Source organism: Triticum aestivum, chromosome 3B (assembly GCF_018294505.1).
Source record: "Triticum aestivum cultivar Chinese Spring chromosome 3B, IWGSC CS RefSeq v2.1, whole genome shotgun sequence".
NCBI lineage: Eukaryota > Viridiplantae > Streptophyta > Magnoliopsida > Poales > Poaceae > Triticum > Triticum aestivum.
In genome coordinates this window covers 785,697,907-785,724,212 of record NC_057801.1, presented here as the reverse complement: position 1 = coordinate 785,724,212, position 26,306 = coordinate 785,697,907, and positions in this window count along the sequence as shown.

Here is a 26,306-nt window from a genome sequence, read left to right as displayed (position 1 = left end):
ATTTCCAGGAGCGTGGGCTGGAGGCCTTTCTATCCTTCATGTACCAAGATTCTAAGGTGCCCAAGAACAGTTTTTATCTCGGGGTCGTGCTGCGTCTGTCTGAGAGTACAGACATAATCGGAACCATAGTCAAGTGCTTGCGAGTTATGATGCCTCACTTCAACTCTACGACCGACGTTGTTATCAAGGAGATCACCCATCTCCCTACGCAAGATTTCTCCTATGTTGCACACAAGAATCACTGGGTCTACGTCCACACATTGTCTGAATGGTTCCGTCCTAATCCATTATGTTGTCAGGGATTCGAGAACGACGTTGTGCCTTCTTGCCATAGTGGCAGCGACATCAATAATGGAAGCGGAAATAAATTGAAGTTTTCGAGCATATTTCCTGAACCAGTCTGCGAAGTGTTTTTCCAGTGTCAGACCTCAGTATCCGAGTACAAAAACCTACCAGGATCAACCGTATTTGCTGGTCACTAGTAAGCGTGCACGTGCAACGCACGTATAATCGTAGAAAGAAATTTCTTGAGTCATCGTAGTTAAGACATAATTATCTCGTATCAAACATTCACACAGTGTACTTCTCAAGCAGACAACCATATAGAATTAACAAAACCCATTAATTGAACAGTACCTTAGCCAAACTACAAATCAGACCAGAGATGTACAGCAGAACCAACTCCAACTCTACCTAATGACCGGCAAAGGTATTCGTACAATATAATGGTTTCAAACGTGCAAGGTAATATCACAAGCTATATCAAACTGCATGATGAGTGCTGTGCTGGGAGGGGGATCTGAAAACAGTTTCCCTTTACTTACAGAATCACAAAATAATCACGAAAAGAGAGTGGAAAGCATGGAACATTGGGTACTATTTTCTCAAAGCAGGTTCTATCAAGGGAACATCAGATTGCACCTAGTTTGTGGTTCTGCATATCTTGCATGTGTACATGGACCGAAAGCAGAAGATGCAGATAAACAGAACTAAGGAACTAAACATATTATGACATGTAACACCATTGGTAAACTCATCATTTTAGGCTGCATATACCAATGTTAGGATTGACACAATATATATAACTCAATACAAATTACAGCTTCAACAGAATCAGTGGTGCGAGAACTAAATCTATAGCTATTCTCCGTACAAGCAACACAATGGCTGGCAAAAGTTTATCTTCTCAAAAGAAACACAATCCACTCTCTTTCTGTACAAGTACAATCTGTGAAACCACTCTCCCCATACCATAAATTTGTTCTTCTCTCCATTATCTACAATCACAATCCTCTTTCTTTCTGTACATCTAAAAGGTTCTAAATTCACAATCTTCTCAATCCTGCAGGAAAGAAAGGGTGGGTTCTGAACCTTTCTCTAACAAAGTCAGCTTCTACAGTTCAGCAAATTAAATTTTATTGCGAGTAGTAAATTTCTTCCGTTTTATTCTCACCACCAAAGGAGAGTCTTTTTTTGTAGCACAGAGCAAACATATATGTACAGAGGTCTAATAATGAATCCTCCTATACATGTTCACCAGTAAAGCAATTAGCTTTGATGGCCTTACTGATTGTACAAAGCTCTAGAATCCTCCTATACATATATTTACAGAGGTCTAATACGCTAAACCACAAATCCTCCTACACATGTTCACCAGTAAAGCAATTGGCTATGATGCTCCAAGAACAATATTAAGTAGAATAGCAGTAGAGACATATCTCGACAGATAGGAGAGAAACTGTGCAGTGATGGAGCAAAGCGAAGATGGGACTGAACCTGGGAGCCCCATCCGATCATGACAGAGGACATGACGCCCTTGACCTCTCCGGGAGCAGTGGGAAGAGGTTGCTCCCGCCCGCCACCATATACTGAAGAGGCACACACAAAACAAAAAAACATCAGAAAACAATTCCTGGAGAGGGAGAAGGTATAGGAACGGGAGTGCAGGTGCAGACCTCATCGTGGCTGGCGAGGGAGATCTTCTCCTTGTTGAAGACGCCGATGTCGAAGTCGAGCGTGCAGCCCTCCGCCGTGCAGCCGCCACGACACCATGAGCATACAAAATAATCTCCATCACCAGCCATAGTCTCCTCGGGATTCTAGCATCAATGTTGCATTTTTCCAAGCAATATATGACCTGGAAAAAAATCATGTTGTTCGTATTATATACAACGAAAAATAAGATTCTAGCATCAATGTTATGCATTTCAATACTGATTAACAAAGTCCCTTTTTTCATAACTACCTTAGCTAAAAAAATGTTTTTAGTATGTCTTAGACTCTTGGCTAATTCTGGGCATAATAGTCTCACAGTGCATCTGTGGTTCTTTGAATCTCGAAGCGGAACACAATGCTAGTAAATAAAAAGACTAAAAACATAAAGAGTTGTGGACCACCATCGCAGCTGATAAAATTCGCTAAAATAAGGTAGAAGAGATAGTAATGGAAATATATAGCCCAAAATGGAAAAGTTGAATGAAAGTTTTAGCAAGATGAGAATTGGCAGTGTAGCTTCGTACAACTTGGGCTTCTATAAAAGCAGCAATTAGAACTGTTGTACATACGTGAACTTGTTTAGTAGCTTTCTTCAGCATTAAGAAAAGAAATCTCACGATGATGATTGATTGCTCACCTTGCTGCATGCCACAATCCGACTGAGAGAACATTATGTGAGGACAAATCCATGAGATTCAGTTAGAAGTTGTCCTGCAATGAAGGTTGCAGTTTTATTGGTGCAAACATTACCTATGGATTCACCCGTTGGTCTAAAGTAACAAACAAATTGTCAGCAATTGATGGGAGGTGTCCACTGTTGTTTTTTATCGCAGCATGCCAGTTGCCAAACTTCGAATCACACACAAAACATACCAGTGGCAGATTTCGTGTCCCCTGACTGGGAGAACCGGCGGCCGCGGCGCATGCGTCCTCGGCGTTCCACAACAATAGCAACAGAATGAGAGCAATGTCTGTCGTGGATTTCAGAGTTGTAGTGTTTGCGTCCTCTTCGCGGACCAACATCGTCGCAGCAGCGGAGCTTGGGTTATGGGCGCAACGGCAATGGTGGTGTGAAGACATGCATATATCTTATTTAGAAAATAGCACCAATAGGCATTGTCTGTCTCCCACCATCAGAGGCAGATCTATATCTTGCTACAAATGGGTTAAAAATTGTACTGAATCTGACATGGTAACTGGCAAGTAACCAGGGGAGGGGCACATACCTCATCCTCAAGCTGGAAGAGGTCCGAAAATTAAAGCACATACCTCGTCCTCAAGCTGTAATGTAAATTTAAACAAATCTGCATTCAGTATGTAAGCAAAAAATCAATGAAACACTTTTGAAACAGAAGAATGATGGTAGACTGATAGGAACCCATTCCTAGATTTTGTACCAACCTATGATTTATAAGGGAGGATTAGTAGAATCATACAACTTTTGATCTTTTACCATTCATTCATCTCACAAACGAGCACATGAAAACCCAATGGGCTGGAACCATCAGGTAACATAGCAGACCAAAAGTTTGAAAATCCATCTGTTGAACTAATCAGAAGACGCACTAACATATTACCTGCAGAAAAGGTTGTGGCACATTGTGTGAACAATGAAGCAGCAGATTGAAAAATTCTTTAATATCATGATAAAAGATCCAATAAAGTTGTGCAATTGTCAACTTCAAGGCTCCTTTAATATGCTAGACATCTTCAAGAATCTGAATGCTTGTTTGGGATAGCCCTACATATTACAGAATAGCCTCATGCTAACGCAACTCTGCTGGAGGCATGATCGCCATAAAACACAGAGCATAGAAACGATCTGTGTAGAAGCCCAAGCACACACAGTCAAATCGACTAAAGGCAAAAGAAAACTCGCCTAGGGATTAAGATTCCCCACCATCTGCCTCCCTACGGCGAGGGAGGAGCGACTAAATCATGGTGCTGCCGTGCTTGCAGTGGGACGGACTCGGCGGCGAGCAGTTCTCTCAGGTGCGCGAGGAATGACGCCGACAATAGTTGTCGCCGTTCGGCTGGGTTCTTGGCGCAGGGTGCGCCAACGACGCTAGGAGGGAGGGGGAAGCCGCGGTGCAGTGGCACTGGAGGGAGGGAGGAGGCGGCGGGAGAAGATGGCCATCCTTGCAGGGGCAGGGAGAGGGACAGCGCGAGGAGGGGAAGGGAGGAGCAGCGGCGCATGATCCGTCCTTCTCGATCGGGGCTCTCAGATGAAGTCGATCCACAAATTTAGGGCCTTGCGGGCGGGGCCACGGGGATTGGCAGACCATGGCGGCAGAACATTTGATCTGGAGCGTTGATCAAAGTGGCAGACCATCAACGTAATATGGACGGTAGGATATGTTTAACTTGATTTGATCGGAAGGTCCTGAATAGTCCGCGTACAGAACTAAGGAACTAAACATATTATGACATGTAACACCGTTGGTAAACTCATCATTTTAGGCTGCATATACCAATGTTAGGATTGACACAATATATATAACTCAATACAAATTACAGCTTCAACAGAATCAGTGGTGCGAGAACTAAATCTATAGCTATTCGGCTTACAAGGAACACAATGGCTGGCAAAAGTTTATCTTCTCAAAAGAAACACAATCCACTCTCTTTCTGTACAAGTACAATCTGTGAAACCACTCTCCCCATACCATAAATTTGTTCTTCTCTCCATTATCTACAATCACAATCCTCTTTGTTTCTGTACATCTAAAAGGTTCTAAATTCACAATCTTCTCAATCCTGCAGGAAAGAAAGGGTGGGTTCTGAACCTTTCTCTAACAAAGTCAGCTTCTACAGTTCAGCAAATTAAATTTTATTGTGAGTAGTAAATTTCTTCCGTTTTATTCTCACCACCAAAGGAGAGTCTTTTTTTGTAGCACAGAGCAAACATATATGTACAGAGGTCTAATAATGAATCCTCCTATACATGTTCACCAGTAAAGCAATTAGCTTTGATGGCCTTACTGATTGTACAAAGCTCTAGAATCCTCCTATACATATATTTACAGAGGTCTAATACGCCAAACCACAAATCCTCCTACACATGTTCACCAGTAAAGAAATTGGCTATGATGCTCCAAGAACAATATTCAGTAGAATAGCAGTAGAGACATATCTCGACAGATAGGAGAGAAACTGTGCAGTGATGGAGCAAAGCGAAGATGGGACTGAACCTGGGAGCCCCATCCAATCATGATAGAGGACATGACGCCCTTGACGCCTCCGGGAGCAGTGGGAAGAGGTTGCACCCGCCCGCCACCATATACTGAAGAGGCACACACAAAACAAAAAAACATCAGAAAACAATTCCTGGAGAGGGAGAAGGTATAGGAACGGGAGTGCAGGTGCAGACCTCATCGTGGCTGGCGAGGGAGATCTTCTCCTTGTTGAAGACGCCGATGTCGAAGTCGAGCGTGCAGCCCTCCGCCGTGCAGCCGCCACAACACCATGAGCATACAAAATAATCTCCATCACCAGCCATAGTCTCCTCGGGATTCTAGCATCAATGTTGCATTTTTCCAAGCAATATATGACCTGGAAAAAAATCATGTTGTTCGTATTATATACAACGAAAAATAAGATTCTAGCATCAATGTTATGCATTTCAATACTGATTAACAAAGTCCCTTTTTTCATAACTACCTTAGCTAAAAAAATGTTTTTAGTATGTCTTAGACTCTTGGCTAATTCTGGGCATTATAGTCTCACAGTGCATCTGTGGTTCTTTGAATCTCGAAGCGGAACACAATGCTAGTAAATAAAAAGACTAAAAACATAAAGAGTTGTGGACCACCATCGCAGCTGATAAAATTCGCTAAAATAAGGTAGAAGAGATAGTAATGGAAATATATAGCCCAAAATGGAAAAATTGAATGAAAGTTTTAGCAAGATGAGAATTGGCAGTGTAGCTTCGTACAACTTGGGCTTCTATAAAAGCAGCAATTAGAACTGTTGTACATACGTGAACTTTTTTAGTAGCTTTCTTCAGCATTAAGAAAAGAAATCTCACGATGATGATTGATTGCTCACCTTGCTGCATGCCACAATCCGACTGAGAGAACATTATGTGAGGACAAATCCATGAGATTCAGTTAGAAGTTGTCCTGCAATGAAGGCTGCAGTTTTATTGGTGCAAACATTACCTATGGATTCACCCGTGGGTCTAAAGTAACAAACAAACTGTCAGCAATTGATGGGAGGTGTCCACTGTTGTTTTTTCTCGCATCATGCCAGTTGCCAAACTTCGAATCACACACAAAACATACCAGTGGCAGATTTCGTGTCCTCTGACTGGGAGAACCGGCGGCCGCGGCGCATGCGTCCTCGGCGTTCCACAACAATAGCAACAGAATGAGAGCAATGTCTGTCGTGGATATCAGAGCTGTAGTGTTTGCGTCCTCTTCGCGGACCAACATCGTGGCAGCAGCGGAGCTTGGGTTATGGGCGCAACGGCAATGGTGGTGTGAAGACAAGCATATATCTTATTTAGAAAATAGCACCAAAAGGCATTGTCTGTCTCCCACCATCAGAGGCAGATCTATCTCTTGCTACAAATGGGTTAAAAATTGTACTGAATCTGACATGGTAACTGGCAAGTAACCAGGGGAGGGGCACATACCTCATCCTCAAGCTGGAAGAGGTCCGAAAATTAAAGCACATACCTCGTCCTCAAGCTGTAATGTAAATTTAAACAAATCTGCATTCAGTATGTAAGCAAAAAAATCAATAAAACACTTTTGAAACAGAAGAATGATGGTAGACTGATAGGAACCCATTCCTAGATTTTGTACCAACCTATGAATTATAAGGGAGGATTAGTAGAATCATACAACTTTTGATCTTTTACCATTCATTCATCTCACAAGCGAGCACATGAAAATCCAATGGGCTGGAACTATCGGGTAACATAGCAGACCAAAAGCTTGAAAATCCAACTGTTGAACTAATCAGAAGACGCACTAACATATTACCTGCAGAAAAGGTTGTGGCACATTGTGTGAACAATGAAGCAGCAGATTGAAAAATTCTTTAATATCATGATAAAAGATCCAATAAAGTTGTGGAATTGTCAACTTCAAGGCTCCTTTAATATGCTAGACATCTTCAAGAATCTGAATGCTTGTTTGGGATAGCCCTACATATTACAGAATAGCCTCATGCTAACGCAACTCTGCTGGAGGCATCATCGCCATAAAAACACAGAGCGTAGAAACGATCTGTGTAGAAGCCCAAGCACACACAGTCAAATCGACTAAAGGCAAAAGAAAACTCGCCTAGGGATTAAGATTCCTCACCATCTGCCTGCCTACGGCGAGGGAGGAGCGACTAAATCACGGTGCTGCCGTGCTTGCAGTGGGACGGACTCGGCGGCGAGCAGTTCTCTCAGGTGCGCGAGGAATGACGCCGACAATAGTTGTCGCCGTTCGGCTGGGATCTTGGCGCAGGGTGCGCCAACAACGCTAGGAGGGAGGGGGAACCCGCGGTGCGGTGGCACTGGAGGGAGGGAGGAGGCGACGGGAGAAGATGGCCATCCTTGCAGGGGCAGGGAGAGGGACGGCGCGAGGAGGGGAAGGGAGGAGCAGCGGCGCATGATCCGTCCTTCTCGATCGGGGCTCTCAGATGAAGTCGATCCACAAATTTAGGGCCTTGCGGGCGGGGCCATGGGGATTGGCAGACCATGGCGGCAGAACATTTGATCTGGAGCGTTGATCAAAGTGGCAGACCATCAACGTAATATGGATGGTAGGATATGTTTAACTTGATTTGATTGGAAGGTCCTGGATAGTCCGCTTACAATTTGTTGGGTGGCCTTAGGGGGGCTTATGTTTGCTCTTTTAATAGTAGTATAGATGATGACAATTCATCTTTGAAGAATTCCCAACCATTGAAGCTTGGAATACTACCCATGCCTCATGCTTCTTTGGAGGACCCTAAGTCTGTTGGTTCCACAATAGAAGTGATCGATACAGAGAATCGACGCCACCTCACACATGTAAATGTTCATCTGGACCAACTCGACGAGATGATGATGCCTAAGGCGATAGACTATCTTCATCTTAATGCCGAGGCTATGTCGTACCAGGTATGCTGGAGGTCTAACCATGGCAGTGTTCACCTATGCATGGAGAAGACAAGTGCGGAAAGAAAGCTTGGAGCATGCAGAGCCACACGACAAGGTAGGAACATTAAGAGTGCCAAGTGCCTTCCTCTAGTGCAGCTCGATCAACGGATACAATTGCGGAATCAGGTAGGTCGTTCATTCCTAAAACTATGGGCTGTGCGATCCTCCGAGAGGTTACATAGCCCGTTTACTACGTGGCTCAATCGTTAGGACTTAAGTAGTGATAAGTGGTATAATTTCATACACCCTCTTTTTTCTATAGAGGATCACATGTATTCCTAGGGATTTTCATCAAAAAGGGCCATCTGCCCAGTGAAATTGTCAAGAAAGACTACCTACAGATGAAAGTGTCAAAAATGACCACCTGTGCCGGAGTAAAATGCATAAAACCACCACTTTGAGGGCTAGGTTTGCGAAAAACACTAGGATACATTTTCGCTGCAGAAAACACCACATCTCGTGTAATGGTCTTGCAAAAACCACTGGTCGGCGGATCTGGCTCTGTTAAGTGAGATTATGACAGATGGGCCCCTTTTTTGCCTACATGGCGTAACATTTCATGCTAGATCAATTTTAGTCTAAATTTACAAACTAGTCCATATATTTTGCATAGACACCCCTAAATCAAATAGAAAAAAGCAATCAGCTCCCTCCCCTTCTTCCCGTCTCCTTCCTTCCTCCGCTCTCTTCCCCCGCCGGCGAGGGCCTGTAGCCGCCCACCAGAGCAAGCAGCAGCGGCGGAGCTCCAGCACCCCCATCGTATTCCCGCCAAGACAGCGAAGGGCGGGCAGGGGCCACCAAGACAGCGAAGGTGGTGTACGTAGACGGCTCCATGGCGCAGTTCGCGATGGCCGTCACGGCGCGCGAGGCCCTGGATAGTGTACAAGAGCACCGCCCAGGCACGTCGGTCTTCCTCTGCAGCTCCGACGAGCTCCGCTTCGACGTGCCCGCGCGCGCACTTGCGGCCGAGGAGGCCCTCCAGCCCGGCGCAGGAACGGGGTCGGGGTGCCAGGCGCCAACGGCAAGCGACGGAAGGCGGCGGCAGGGTCGCCCATGGGCCCGCTGGCGGGCATGCTGGGGAGGTGGATCTACGGGGCCGTCAAGCCGCCGCCGCCGCGGAACTGCCGGACGCCCGACGGGACGCCCATCACGGCACCGAGGGTCCAGCTCAGCGTCGGCAGCCACCTCGCCTACGCCGAGTCCGGGCGCGCAAGGAGGGCGCCGGGTAGAGACGGGAGCGCGGCAGATAGGGGCATGCTCGGCCGGCCGAGCAGGGGCGGGAGCGGCCAGCCAGGTGCACGCGCGGCCGGCTTGGCAGGGGCGGGAGCACGGCGGCGGCAGGTGCGCGCGCGGCTGGCCGGGCAGGAGCGGGAGCGGCCAGCCAGGTGCTCGCGCGGCCGGCCAGGCAGGGGGGAGCAGGGCGGCGGCAGGTGCACGCACGGCCGCCGGGCAGGGGCGGGAGCGCGGCGTCGGCAGGCTGTGGTGTCTGTTATGTGTGTGGGGGGCACAAGGGAAAAGTTGGGGCATGTTTTTGCTTTTTTGCGCATCTAGCACTGTCTTTGGTAAAACCTTGTGCCAAGTCAGCAAAAAGTGGGACCTATCTGTCATAAACGCACTTAACCGAGCCAGATCCGCCAATCAGTGGTTTTGCAAAAAGATTACACAAGACATGGTGCAATTTGTCAAGAAACTGTAACCTAGTGTTTTCTGAAAACCTAGCCCTTAAAGTGGTGGTTTTATGCAATTTACTCCCTGTGCCATAGCAGCTGATGCGCCAGATGACACGTGGCACCTGCTGTCATGTTGTCTGGCGGCAGAACCTGCCGCCACCGGCTCACGCGGCAGCCCCAGGTGCACAGGATTTCGATGGATGGCACACACGAAAACGGAACGGATTGGCACCGTGGCACCTGCCGCCATGCATCCTGGCGGCAGCCTATACTACTTTTCTGCCATGCGCTGTGTCTGAAAAGTCGTCGTGACACGCCGCTACTCCATCACTAAAAGATGTCAAAGGCCGTCCGTCGCACACAGGCTAAGGCTAGACTATGATTATTTATTTTTAAAAGGAAGTACTACCATTAAGGACGGCTTGTAATCTTGTACAGTAGCACATTTAGATATCACTAGAATTTGTCGCGTGGCATGGCGCTTCACGTGGAAAAGCAGCACAGGCTGCCGCCAGGATGCGTGGCGGCCGGTGCCACGCCGCCACTACATTCCATTTTCCCGTGCGCCATCTGCCAAAATCCTGTGCAGCTGATGCTGCATGAGCTGGTGGCGGCAGGTTCTGCAGCTAGACCCGTGACGGCAGGTGCCACGTGTCGGCTGGCGCACCTGCCGCCATGGTACAAGTTGTTCTTTTTGACATTTTCGTTTGTAGGTAGTCTTTTTTTACAGTTACACTGGGCAAATGGTCATTTTTGACGAAAATTCATATTCCTAGCTAGATCATCAATTTGACAACTAAAATGGGAAGGCTTTTTATGACAAAATTTACTAGTGGCAACAGCTGGTCTAGGTGGAATCACGCTCGAAGAACGGAAACCAAAACAAAAACCAGAAAATAGAGAAGAAAAATGGGGAAAACAAAAATATAAAAAATAGAATGAACTGCAAGGAAACTCCGAGCGTAGCCAGCACGCGCCTCTCCCGCACGCTCACTAGGGAGGGCACTCTCCGTTTTGGTGCTCCCACTGGAAAATTGGAGGAGCCCCTTCCAGTGCGAGCTCAAGTAGTTAGTGAAATCTTTCAAGAGAGTAAATACATACAAAAAAATTGGGCTAGGTTATGACATAACCACCATGGGGGACTAAAACCAAGAAATCCACCAATATTGGGGTAGGGTTGTAAGACTGAACACCGATCTACTAATTTTCTCATCCTAAACATTTCTCACCGTTGGCACCCACTAGTCAGGCTGATGTGGCACACATAGATGACTCGCAGGTGAGGCCATTAGGTCAATTGCTTGGGTGGTTGAAGACCCGGAAACATTCAATCTCTCCCATGCGTTCCCCAATTCTGTCTGTTCTTTTCCCCACGCCCTTGCGTTCACGCAACAGTGGACTGACTACCACAACTGTGTCGACGCCATGGTGTCATGGGGAGATGGGTCCAATTCTTCTCAAGGGTTCGGTGGTGATTCGTTGGGTAGGGATATGAGTGCTCTGTTCTCAATATATAGGGTTAGGGTTGATTTTGGGATTTTTTTTCTTAATTTCAACTGAATTTAACATGTTTTTCATATATGACGTGATGTGCTAGGTCCTGAACAATATCTATATATGTTGTTTTGTAATTATGGGGGAAGGAATTACTTGTGAATTTTGTGGAATGGGTTGATTTGGAGTTGGCAGAATCACTAAAGGACAGCATTGTCAAAGCTTTTGAAAATGTATGAAGAGGAGAAAGGAGGCAGAGTTAAGGGTAATCTTGTGAATGCTGAGAGAAAGGAAGCTATAGGTCGAGCTCGTTAAAGTGAATGATGAACTTGAGAAAGTGGTGAAGGAACAACGAAATTTGCCCCAAAGGCCCAAAATGAACAGGCTTTTATTCAGGTGAAAGCAGAATTGGAGCAAAAGAAGTTTCTTGATGGGACAACTATAAATTCCTACAAAGTGATGAGAATGAAATTATAAAAAGTAAGGGATATATAAGCTGAAGGATGAGGAGAAGAACCTTAAATAAAAGTAGGTGTCTTGTTCAAACGCAGAAAAAGACATGTCAAAGTTGAGAAAGATTAAGGAAATTTGTGATGGATGAACCAGTGCAAGTGATGCTACACCAAGTTCAGGTTGAACCACGTGGTGTCACGTGCTCCCAAAACCAGTTGGGACCGTCCCAACAAAAATAGAAGACTAAAGCCAAGAAACTTGAATACAGACAGACAACAGCGTGAAGAGGCAATTGCCATTGGGTACTACGGATATTAGCTACAGCTAAGAAAGAATGTCACCATGATTGGGGGAACACCAAAGAAAACAATGGAGTCGGAAAAGGGCCACGCCTGTCGCTAGAAATTTGCAGGAATGGCGATAAAACCTTGGAAGCAGTTGCGTTGACGAGAGCGCTGCCATCCCAACCCGGTATTCATCCATAGACCCATGTATGTCTCTCTATACAAATGTGCTCCATCTGCAAGGAGTATGTCCCCAAATATATTCTTCCGCGCCCATTCTGTTCCGCTCGAAGCAAACCAAGTGCCCTTATCATTATTTTTATTTTAAAAATTCATGTATATTTAATTTTTGGCTTTTATAAATTTCATATAAAAAATTAAATTATCATGTTTTTAAAATCCACGATGTTTTTAAATTTTGGAAAAACTAAATTCCTGAGACAAACCAAATTCATAATTTTTTTAAATCCATAATCACTATAAAATTTGTGAATATTTTTTTCAAATACGTAAATTTTATTTAAAAGTATGATTTCTTTAATCTATAAAATACCAGAAATTGGTTTCTCTTTTCAATAGAAGATACTGATATTGTAGATGGCTTGTGAGCAGTGGATAGAATGGCCAAGTGAGTGAGAGATAGAAGCAACTAAGGGGAGTGAGCGCACTAATGGGCCACAACTCGCCGTGCATTCTGTGACAGCACTATAGAGGGCTTGGCAACACTTGAAGCGCCAAATAGGAGCACCCCCTCTCCTATGCTGGACGGTGAGCAAACCCACACGTTGGCACCTGCTATAGGCCCGACCCACTTACAAGTTTGGTGATTTGTTTCATGATTGTCATAGAGGTGGTTACTTTAGTTGAGCTGAATGGTTTTTGTTTTGTTTCATAAAAACAGGCGACTCCATCCATTAAAAAAACGCGAAAATTGTTTGTGAACTTTGAAAAATGTTCCAAAATCTAAACTTTCACTAATTTTCTAAAATATTCCATAATAAAATAGTGTAGTAGAATTATATATATATATATATATATATATATATATATATATATATATATATATATATACATGAACACTATTCTCATCACGGGATGAGAATAATATTCTGATAACAACCTGAATTGTCCCGCTAGTAGTACGTTGAACTTCCCTGTGAACTAGGTTGAACTTCCGCCAACATTGCCCAAATGGGGCTTGCGATATATCGTTGGAAAGCTATGGACACCAGTATCATGACCCAACTTAAATTTTTGGCAAAATGTAATCGGTTTAAGAGCAGTTTTGAAAACCGTTTTTTCTTCACACAAAAAAGGTGAATTGTATTTTCGATCGCATTTCTAAACCGTTTATCGGAATGAGGCATATAATATGACGTTGGAAAGCTGCTGCAAAACCGCAACTTCCGCATGTTGAAAATTTTCTCTAATTCTCTATGGTTAAAGTGTAATTTGAAAAAACGTAAAATTTCGCAAACCGAACAGCTAAGTTCATATTTTCAACGTCATTTCTAAACGGCTAATCTTATGAAAATCTTATGAAAAAACGGCTAATCGGAATTGAGGCATATGATATGGCGTTGAAAATCTTATGAAAATGCGCTACTCTTTAATTTTGAAAGTGTTTTCTAATTTTAAAAGGTTTAAAAGTAATTTATAAAACGGTACAAGTCCTACCGAGTTCGTATTTTCCAGATATTTTTTAACCGTGCGTCCGAATGCAGGAAATGATATGGCCTTGGAAAGCTTGAAAAAATGTGAAAATGTTTGGTATGTATTATTTCTCCCAATTCTTTACGGTTTTAAGTCAGTTTCAAAAATGGTGAAAAACGTATTTTCACCGTATTTTCTACAAACTTTATTGGAATGGCGCAAATAATATACCGTCGAAAAACTACGGAAAATATGAAACTTTTTCATGTTGACAGTTTTCTCTGATTCCTAGCCGTTTTCAAGTAATTTCAAAAATGGACAGATCATTCGTTCTGCCTTTATCGCGAAACAGATTCGCCAAAAATGCATCACGTAAAGTACCTGAACTTCTCGTTATGAAATCTTGAACTTCACTCTGTTTTTCACATGCTTTGTTTTCTTCGTATATCTCTATCCACTGCTCCTAACTCTACATCCACTCACCGGAATTGAGCAAGTGATATACCGATGGAAAGCTGCTATAAACACGCAACTTTCCCATGTTGATCATTTTTTCATACTCGCAACGATTTAAAAAGTTTTTCATCTAAAATTCATTCAGCATAGTAGTTGAACTTCATGCCATTTTCACGTTGAATTTCTGTGACGTATTTTTGTTTGTACACGCGTCTGAACTTCCCTTTGTACGAACTCGACCTTCGGGCTATCTTTGCAACCGTGGCTTCCCCCGCGAATTATTCTGGTTTGTAGTGTTCTATATGATGTTAGTGTAATCTAGAAAGGTTTTTTAGCAACTAAATACCGGTTTTAAATAGAAATCTCGCTCGCTGGCGGATTTCGCTCTCGGGTCGTGATGAAATTGCGTTTTTTGCAATTTTACTGCCTGATTTGTTCGACCTGGACTTCCCCTAGTGCTAGGTCGAACTTCCGTCAACATTGCCCAAATGGGGCTTGCGATATACCGTTGGAAAGCTATGGACCCCAGTATCATGACCCAACTTAAAATTTTGGCAAAATGTAAGTGGTTTAAGAGCAGTTTTGAAAACCGTTTTTTCTTCATACAAAAAACATGAATCATATTTTCGATCGCAGTTCTAAACCGTTTATCGGAATGAGGCAAATAATATGGCATTGGAAAGCTGCTGTAAAACCGCTCCTTCCACATGCTGAAAGTTTTTTCTAATTCCCTATGGTTGAAGAGTAATGTGGAAAATTGTAAAATTTCACAAATCGAACAACCGAGTTCGTATTTTCGTTGCCATTTATAAACAACTAATCCAATTGAGACAAATGATATCGCGTTGGAAAGCTTATGAAAATGCACTTTTTTCTCATGTTGAAAGTTTTTTTCTAATTTTGAATGGTTTACGAGTAATTTAGAAAACGGTACAAGTTCTACCATGTTTGTATTTTCGATATATTTTTTAATCTTACGTCCGTACATAGCAAATGACATGGCGTTGGAAAGCCTGAAAAAATGCGAAATGTTTTGGTATATATTGTTTTTACAAATTCATTATGGTTTTACGTTGATTTTGAAAATGGCTAAAAATGTATTTTCGCCGTAATTTCTACAAACTTCATCGGAACGGGGCAAATAATATACTGTTGAGAAGCTACGAAAAATGCGAAACGTTTTCATGTTGATGGTTTTCTCTGAATCGCAGCCATTTTCAAGTAATTTCAGAAACGATGAGATCACTCGTTCTGCCTTTATCGCACATCGTCAAAAATGCATTGCGTGAAGTACTTGAACTTCGGTGGCAGTTCTGCCTGAACTTCACTCTGTTTTTCACGTGTTTTTTTCTTCGTAGCTCTTCATTCACTCACCGGAATTAAGCAAGTGATATACCGATGGAAAGCTGCTATAAACACAAAACTTTTCCGTGGTGATCATTTTTCATACTCGCGATGGTTTTAAAAGTTTTTCTTGTGAAATTCATTCAGTGTAGTAGTTGAACTTCCTGCTGTTTTCACGTTGGACTTCTGTGACATATTTTTTGTTTGTAGTTTTCCCATCCATTTTCGTCAGTGTTACACAAATGATATTCTTTTTGTACAGATCTCTCTCACAATATTTTTTTAATTTCTCCGATTGAGGACTTGAATTTACACAAATGATATTCCTGTCGTTTTGAAGTAAATTAGAAAATGACAAGATCATGATTTATGCCTTCATCGCGAATGGAAATGCATTGCATGAAGTAGTTGATCTTCTCGGGTATGTCTGTTTGAACTTCACTCTAATTTTTGATGTGCTGTTTTTTTGACGTGTTATTTTTTGCACTGCATGAAGTAGTTGAACTTCTTGGAAATGTTTGTTTGAATTTCACTCTGTTTCACTTTATTTGTATTTTTTTATATGAAATACACACCATGTAGTACGTGAACTTCCGGTTGTTATCACTTTTGAACTTCTCTCTCATTTGAGATAATTATTTTAAAACACACAAAAAACATATTTTTAATGTATTTTGCACATCTAAATACATGGTGAACCTCTCTCACAAGAATTTTTTGAGCTTTTCCTCGCTGAGCAATTGAACTTCTGTCAACCATTATTTTCATTTATGAGTTGTTTTTAAAAGTGCAAAAAATGGTGCCTTGTTTTTTATTTTTTTAACAGCTAAATCCTAGGTTTTAATAAAATCCGAACTTCTCTGTTATTTCAATTTGAACTTCACCTTTTTATATTTTGAGTAAAGAATTGTATTCTATTTTTATACGGAAAAAATCGAACATGGAAATAGAAGGTGAACCTCTCTCGCAAGAATTTTTGAACTTCCCCTGATAGAGCACTTGAACTTCTAGCAACAAACTGTTTAAGCTTTTATTTTTCTATACTTTTTATTCTGACATGAAATGCATTCCTTACGGTAATTGAACTTCTCATTGTTTTCATTATGAACTTCTGTCACATTTTGTGCATAGATTGAATTACATGCAATTGAAGGTCGGACGTCATTTTTTGCTATTTTCAAACATGTAATTGGAGACCGGATGTCCCGCAATATAAATTTTGAACCATGCGCGGAGGTGCACATTAACTTATTATAACAAATCTGAGTTTTTTATATACTTCAAACTTCTCTATTATTGTAATTTGAACTTGTTAGCCTTATTCTTAGAAATAAATATGTTTTTAAATAATCATCAAACTTTTTTTAATTCAACTTTATGCTTTTATTTTCCATAGAGAACGGTTAGAATTTGAGTTTTTCGTATACATCAGACTACTCCTTTATTTTAATTTGAACTTCATCATTTTATTCCTTAGTAACAAGGAAAATCTAAGTTCTTTACAAAAATCAAACTGGACTATTTTTTAAATTTGGACTTCTTGGTTTGTTTCTAATAGTAATGAAAAAAAAAATCCTAGTTTTGTAATATACTTGACCTTCCTGAACATAACATTTTGACCCTTTGCATAATGAAAAAATTTAGATGTCAATCATTGAACGACTTCATTTTATAATTTTGAACTTCTAGGTTTTTTCTAGAAACCGAAAAAAAATCTATTTTTATAAACTATTTTCAAATTACTCTATTACTTTAATTTGACCTTCTCAGGGTTATTTAAAACCATGAAAAAAATGTTTTCTATTACAAATATTGAACAGCTTTGTTATTTTAATTTGAACTTTTTGGTTATCCTTTTCCAATAATGGGAAAATCCATGGGAATATCTTTTAGTATAGCGATAACATTTTTTTGAACTCTCTATTTTATCAAATTTGAACTTCCCAAGTTAACACTTTTATAGTTGAAGATTGTTTTTCTTCATGGTATATAACCATCAAACATCCGTGTTATCGTATTTTGAACTTCTTGGTTTTTATTCTTTTGGAACTAAAGAAATCCAAGTTTTCTTTTACAAACACTAAACTACTCCGTTATTTTGACTTAAACTTCCAGGTTTTTTAGAAACGGGGAAATTTTGTTTTTTCAAAAACATTTTAAACTACACTATGTTTTTGGTTTCACCTTCCTGACTTTCTAATAAATAGTGAACTTCTCGGTTATTTAAATTTGAACTTCATGTTTTTTATTTGGAAGCACATAATCCCTTTTTTATGAATTTTTATTTTCATATTTTATTTTGGATGGACCAGTTAATCTTACTCAAAAAACATAATGTTGTTTTATTTTACGAATTTGCTATGTTTCATGCGGTGAAACTTTTTGATTTTTTGTGTTGTCATACTTTTTTTTCCTTTTGTTCTCGTTGTGAACCTTTTCTTTTAAAAAAGATGAACTTCTCGCTTGAATTATACAAGTTTTTTCTTAAAAAGGTTTATGTTTTATTTGTGTTACCATTTTTTTCTCCATCAAAGTTCTTGAGGTTTTTTGAGGTTTTCATATATGAATTACTTGGGCATTCTTATTATAAAAAGCTAGGTTTGTAGCTCCATGAAAAAACCCGTTTTCCAAACAATGGCACGCGATGAAGTAGAACTTCTAACAGTAACCACATTTTTTTGCATACTCTGTAACAGTAAGAGAGAATAGTTTTTTTTCTCGGATAAGTGTTCTTCTAAATTTAACACGAACAATAAAATCAGGTCTCATACACACAAAACTAAAATATGTGAGGTCCACTGAAGCAAAAGACCATATTTTTTACACACTGAGCTTCATCTAGGAGACAATTGTACACGTATCGGCAATAGAGGTGCAATTCATACATTGAGTTGTTTTCAAAGGTTAAAGCATAAACACAAACAGGGAGAGAGAATTATAGACGGAGAGCTACACACAAGCGCTACTGCTCATTCAGGGGAGACAGGCACACCAATGGCACGGGCGAGGACCGGTTGTACCCTGCAGTTTTACGTGTGGTCGGACGCACACGATGAGAAACATACACGGGAAGTGAGATCACATCCCCATGTGGAAAATGCACCCCAAAAATAGCACTAATATTACACTGACCATTCTGGAGCCTGACCTTCTTTCTGCACCTCATGTGATCTTCTCCCCTGCCTGATGGTGACCTTCTTCCTCCCTATGTTCATGCGGGTAGCGAGCACCAGTGGCACATAGGACTCCGGAACATTTTTGAGCAAAATTAGTGAGAAAAATGCAGCAAACAACTAAACACCTGAACATCAAACAAGAGGAGGAGCCAGCAATTTCTTGTTTTTCTGAACGGTCTTTTTGTACTGAGACTTGAAAATGCCAAATGAAGTTGACATGTACTCGTTCTTCTTTCTGAGCCATACTAACTTCATTTTTCACAGAAAAATAGCGCCAACTCACCACCCAGGATCCTCCAACATTTTTGTTGTCATCCCTGACGTCTCTAGGAAGAAGATTTTGTTCTGCTCTACATACTCCAGCTCCTCCTATTCGCATTCAGATAAAAACATAGACGATGTTGGGTTTGACAGAGATAGAGTACATCGGGGCAATGCTGTGTTAGTGGGGTGAGATGCATGGCAGCAGCGGTATTCAGGAGGCACTGCGGCTGTGAACCTCCAGGGGCCGCGTAGTTGAACGACCGGAGTGTAACGGCGACGAGCACCATTGGTGTTGCGGAAGTGGAGCACCATCAAGAGGTAGTGGAAGGAGCGAGCAGGAGGGGACAGCCAGGAGGAGGCGGAAGGCGGGAGCCCCACCGTAGGTTGGATGCGTGCAGGGATGCAGGCACTTGGCGGCGCCGTGAACTGGAGCTTCGACACACTGTTGCTATCGTCGTCGGTTTCCTGGGAGGATCCTTGGCCGGTGGCAAAGCACAGGAGAGGGGCCACATCGTGGGAGCCTCCGAATTTGGGATTCAGGGCAGGGAATCTCGCCGCCCCCGCCGGAGAAGAGGATAAGGCGGGGTGGGCTCTGTTTTGTTTTTTTCTTTGCGTCCGCAGTTTGGTTGTGGTTAGTTTGTGGCTACAGGTGGGTCGGGGTGTTATGAGAATAAGCTCCGGTGTTATCATAATAAGACTCTTAAGGGTGTTATCATAATAGTCCCACCCTATATATATATATATTAAAAGTGTTCAGGAATTTTAGAAAATGTTCATGAATTTTAAAATACAAATGGATTCAAAAAATCTCATGAATTTTAAGAAGTTCACGAGTTGGAAAAAGTGCAGGTGTTTTAAAAAGGTTCATAATTTGAAAATGGAATTAAATAAAGAAATAGGAAATAAAAAAGGAAGAGAGCAAAAGTAAACTTATGAAACCTGTAAACAAAAGAGGAAACATTACTATATTTATGTATCTACATTGGCTGGCGATTGTTGTTTCTTCCGTGCTCTTCCTGCATACGGGTCTAAGAGAAAAAGCTCTTCCCTTCTGCCACCATAGTTTTCTTCTCAAGAATAAACAGATTTTATTAATCAAATCGCTATGTTACAATCATTGATGATTGTACTAGCGAGATTCTAGGCACGCAAACAGACCTACTTAGTGAGTGATTCAAGGTGAAGGCGGATACTGTTGAGCCAACGAGAGAATAGAGCATGCACCAAAGGATTTTCTCGTATAACCTTATATGATAGAGGAGAAAAATCAGATTAATTCATCTCAATGTTTTTTTAGCCTCGGTTACATGTTACATGGATCAGTTTGTCTAATTCACATCTAGATGTTTTTAAAAATGTCACATATAAGCTCTCACAAATATATAATACATCAACAAGAAACAAAAACACTAGGACAAAAAAAAAGGACCACAAATAGAGTGGATATCAGTTTAGATGTGACATAATTGTTTCGAGTGAAAAGTAAAGAACGAGAGAGTTTGAAGGACAGATGATCCATCAGTCTTTATTGATGGTAGAAGTGGGTTATTTATACCTAGACGGAAGTAAACATGGTGCTTGGCGGTCAAGTAAACACATAGTTACTTGAGAGCCAAGGAATTACATAGTTGCCTTGAGAGCCAAGGAAGTACATGGTTGCTTGAGAACCAAGCAACCTATCTAACAATTAACTTAATCCTAATTAGCTTAATTAATAAGCAACTATTCTATTCTTAACACTCCCCCTTGTACAACGCCTCTTCTTTGGTATATCGATCATCTTGACAAATTCTTTGAATAATCTTGAATGTCTCCTCCAAAAACCCTGTGGGAAAAATATGAGGAGAAATAGTGCAGATATGTTGCTAAAACTCCTTTAAACCCAGTGGGAAAAATAGTAAGGAGAAAATGATGCAACATATAATGATTATTGTCTCTTGATAACTCATGTGAGAAAAACATTTGAAGAAGGAGAAAAATCATCGATGAGTTTAGAGAACAATTAATATGTCTTGACTACTTTCTTTAAAAAAACCTGATAGGGAAAAGGGAAAGTATGACGTATTATCTTTGATAAGATATTGCCTCATTAAAAACCATTATGAGAAACTTTGATAGAAAACTCATAAGGGAAAAGAGTGCGATATGATATGCCATTGAAAACTCCTTTAAAACCCAGGGGAAAAAATATAAGGAGAAAGTGTATGACATATACGGGCACTTGTGTTTATATTGTCTTGTTAAAAACCTTTATGAGAAACCATTAGGGAAAACTCATGAAGGGAAAAGGAGTACAATATATGCAATCTTAGGATTGTTAATAGATTATAGATATGGGAAATTACTCCCCCTAAACGTTGCAAACCTGGAGAATGTGAAACAAATTCCATTGATATGATCATGACATTATGAATAATATGTAGGATTTTTCAAAGTATGTTGTTTGCATATTGTTTCCTCACTTTATATAATTCGTGAGGATAAGTAATGTTCGAGCAATGTACTGACGATATTGCTCTTCATATAACCTGTAGTTTTTGAGTAACACAAGTGGTAGCATCTTGATAAATCAAGTTATGTGATTCTGCTGAATCTCCACCACATGATTTTGAGTGTGGCTAATCATTCTGCTAAACCATGCATATTTTGCAATGCTTTTAGATAAAGCAAATATGTTAGAATGATAACTGGAAATAGCCATTAAAGCTCATTTAGATGACTTCCATATGAAGGCTATTCCAGCAAATTCAGTCATTGATATGGCATTGTTGGGATCAAATAAAGAGCCATTATCATTATATCATATCATTCCCATATCTTGTATTTCCTGATGGAAATATCCAAGATTTATTGTGAGCTTGAGATATAAGCTGATATTTCTTATATGGACCATGTACCTTTTGTTGGGAGTTGCACTCTGAATAAAGATAGCAAATATAGTGTCAGGCCTGACGTAGTTTGCAATTATGTGAGTGCTTTGACATTAGTGAGATATAGAACTTTAGGTCCTGATATCACTTAATTAACACCCCTAGGTATGAATGGATTTGTACCCTACCAAGGCAGTATGACCATATATGTCCTTTTATTGTTATGAACTTCTCATATATATTTTGGATATATGTAGACTGATATGTATTCTTGAGAGAATGCTCAAGTTGTAAGCTTAAGCTAAATTTGGTAAATCCAATTTTTCCGTCTTAAGATGATTTTGTGTATGTTTAAGTCTTGTATAGACATTGATGATGAGGTCATCAATATACACTGAGGTGATGAAAGGAAATCAAATTGATACCTTAATTAAACATGTAAATAATCATCATTATTCGAGTAATCCGTTTTAAGAAGGAACTCATTTAGTCGGTAGTACCATATGATATCCGACTATGTCAAGTCATAGAGTGACTTATGAAGTTTTACACAAAACTTGTTGCGATTTGCTTTTGGATTCGGAAGTATAAGCCCTTCAGGGACTTCAATAGAGATTTCTTAAATGAGTGACTCATATGAGTAAGTAGTCACTTCATCCATCAACCGCATGGATAATATTATTATTTTTTATTGCCAATGATATTTAGTATCGAAACATAATTCCACTCATACCAGGAGGGTATGTTACGTCGTAATCGATTTCGGGTCTCTGTGTAAACCCTTTTGCTACAAGTCTCGCTTTCTCACCACCTCATTGACTTTGTCTATGAATGAGAAATTTTTAGTATTCCGTATGGATGATACTTATAAGGAGTAGGTATTACTGCGATAAATACTACTCGTTTGCAGAGCGAGTGCTATTCTTCATTACTTGTTTCCTTTTATGTGAACCAATATGAGCGCAAGAGGCACTCTACCATGGATTTTGGTTCGGGGCCCAAAAGGTTTAGCAATTTGAGAAGCAATATATGTCGACAAATGTAGTCTTTAGTTTTTATGATTCTGATGGAATCATTGAAGTTGGTGGATAATATATTTATTCATTTTTATGTCCTTGTGATTTCCTATAACAAATGGAGTCAAGGTGTTTCGATGTCCCGGCAACAAAACATTTGTGCACATTTATGCCGGGCTTTGGATGATGAGCATCCAGTGAGGTGTCTTTCAACTTGATGTTGAATTACATTTACTGGTTGAGGATTTGATTTCGTCTGTTTCCGCGCAAGCATATGAGAAGTTATATCTCGTGTTGTCAGATTTTCTCCCCCTCTTGCTTTCATTTTGGGAGAAGAGTGGTTTATTAGGTACCTCCACTCTTTCTGACCATTATTGCAGGAATATAAAATTTAGTGACACCTTGTCATCAGTAAATGTATGTGGCAGATTTGCAATGTGTTGCAAATATATGATTCTCTAAACTTCTAGTTCATATTCTTTGAGTACGTGGATATAAGGATTGAATGTCAATAACATTTCTAATTTATTTCTCGGCATTCCTTGTGGTACTTATCTCCCCCTAATGCCAGAAAATATCCTTATTGCTGATGCAATCAGCATACAGCTATGAATAATTTTGATTGACGGATAAATTGTTATTCCTCACATAGATCCCTAATCTTCTGTGAGTGCCCATTGATGTATGCTGGAGTGGTGATATCGGTATGTAACCAAATTATCGCAGATGGGAAATACTTTGTTGATTTCCACCTAGTTACTACAAGGGGAAAGTAGTATGAAATGCAGTTGGTATGATTTAGATCATACTTACGGTGTGTAAGGTCGTATGTGTCCAGCAAGAGGCTGCTAAATTTACAATTCTTTAAAAGTGGTCATGTAATTCATTTAACTATCTTTGATAAGAAATTTAGTTAAACCATTCTGTGTATGTACATAGGGTACTCAATGCAATCAGAAAATTCTCGTGAAATGAGTTCAACAACATTGTCCATTCGAATGGGTTTATCCTTTGTTCGGGAGAATTTGCTCCTACTTTGATAAGTTGAGCAATCTATTTAGTAAGATCATGCACACTTGAAATCATTTTATAAATGTTTTTATGAGTACCATGTAGTATCTAAATAATTCCAAATAATGGTTAACTAATCCACATATATCCCTAAATGTATTCAAGGAAGATTGAGTGGATCATTTAGAATTTTAAGGTGAGAGTTCCTTTAAACAAATTTACCCTATGGCACATGCGGTGCACATATAATATGATGATATGGGGAATTTGTAACTTTTAAGTTGTGACCAATAGAATTGTCAACAATTTTCTAATCATCCCCAAACCAGGATGGCTAAGACTATCAAGCCTAATATTTAATTTATTAATATTAGAAAAGCATTGTGTACGCAACAATATTGAGTATGAATTGAAACATACATTCAAATTTATCGAATGTTGCATCCAAGGGATATGATATTGGACATTTTACTACATGTACGTAGTAGTACAAGTATAGGCTAATAATATATTGGGATAATTATGAGATTACCTGAGGTCTCCGATATTATTGAGTGCAAATGAGTTCATCCTTCATTTTCTGCACTAGATTTTGGTCCTCCTTGTGATGAAGATTCTAATAACAATGCTTTACCAGAATATTTCTGGTTGTTACTTGCAAATTTTCAAGCTTATCCCATTGAACTTATTTCCTTTTTAATAAATTTTTGGTGTGGTTTGACCATATATTTGAGGGTTTGGTGGTCATAGGTAGGATATTTATATAACCACACATTTGACAAACTTGAGAGTTGTCTTTGTGATCATTTGAAAATGACCAATTCCTATCAAGAGGTAATTATGTCTTAGGTTGTCTATTAGCCTCCACTTTACTTCGTATTCCTCATGGTTCTATTTTGTGACCAATGAATTGCTTAGTATTCTCAGTACTAGCAAGAATTTCAAATAATGTAATAGCACCCGTTGGGTAAATCATATGATTTTAAGAAATTTCATGTTTCTTCATCATAAAAATGGTAGCGCCACCTTAAGAGGATGTAAAGTGCATTGAGGACTTTTCAACTGGATCTGTATATATGAAAAATATTTGATCACAATATCTCAACTTGAAGTTGAGCATGTGATAAAACCGTGAGCTGCGATAGACTTGAGGTCTTGAAAAACGAATGGTAATCATTCACGATGTGCTCAAGGCATCATGTCTATATTAAGAGCAATATTTAGCATGAATAAAAATTCATCCATTATGTACTTAGTTTGAGAACTAAGTGAAGTTGGGACACATAAAATGCATATGAGCGTTGCAACTTTAGAGTCACCGCCAAAAACATAGATGTTGCATGTTTGATATTGGTTAGTCACTGTGAAAGTATAACCATAATATGATGTGGACATTGCAAAAGTGTTGAGAGACTCGATTGTTGCCATAATTATGGGATCCATCTTGATGGATAGACAACACTATAATTATAGATAGTGACATAGGCTTCACTGCCATGTATTTTACCAATGTAATAGAAGTCAACCACGATTATATGCAAATATTTATATAGTTTCCTATGATATATTCAAGCAAAATGAGGCTTAAATAGTTGATATTAGCACACAATACCATTTCGGCGTATAGCGAGTGTGCAAAGAACAATATTTACTATGAGAGTAAATCATTTTAGTGAACAACAAATAATGCTTCTAAGGAGCAAATTTTATAAATATAGCTGATGCTATAGGGGTCTTATGTGTATACCGCAAATTATATAGATAACACTTTGAAGATAATCACCGAATCGCAGTAATAGAAAACATAGTCTGACTTTTGTCAGTAGATGTTCATATCTCTATTACCTTATGTTATGCTATATTTAAGAAAGTCACTTTGAAGGTAATCATATGCCAAAATGACATGATGTAGACCTTGCAGTAATAATAGGTAGTCTGCAAAATTCACAGTAGATGCCAGTATTACCTTATGATATGTTAAGGTAGTCACATATAATATTAATATTTGGAAGAGCACTTTGAAAAGGTAGTCATCTTATCAAATGACAAGACGTAAACCTCACAGTAATGATGGATAATCTGCAAATTATGCAGTAGATGTCATCAATACCTTGTGATTCCAAGTTTAACTTTAGTTGTATAATATAGTTGTTGTACTAAAATTACATGCTACATAGAATGCTTGAGGCAGACGTATTGGACATGTTCATTTTTTCTAAGATAGAATTATCATTTACAATCTGTAAATGCAATATGGAAAGCGAGTCTCCGATCCAAACTTGCAAAAAGTTGATCGTCAAATCTACAACTTAAAGCACGTACACATACTAAATTGCAGAAGAAAAGTAAGCATGATGGAATATTTTGCAAGTGCTATGTACAGAACATAGTTTCAAATTGTTGGAGAACTAAACCGCAGGTTTAGTGAATCCTAGTAACCCACGTCCTGTACGCTGAAACTGCAGGGACATGTATTGGATA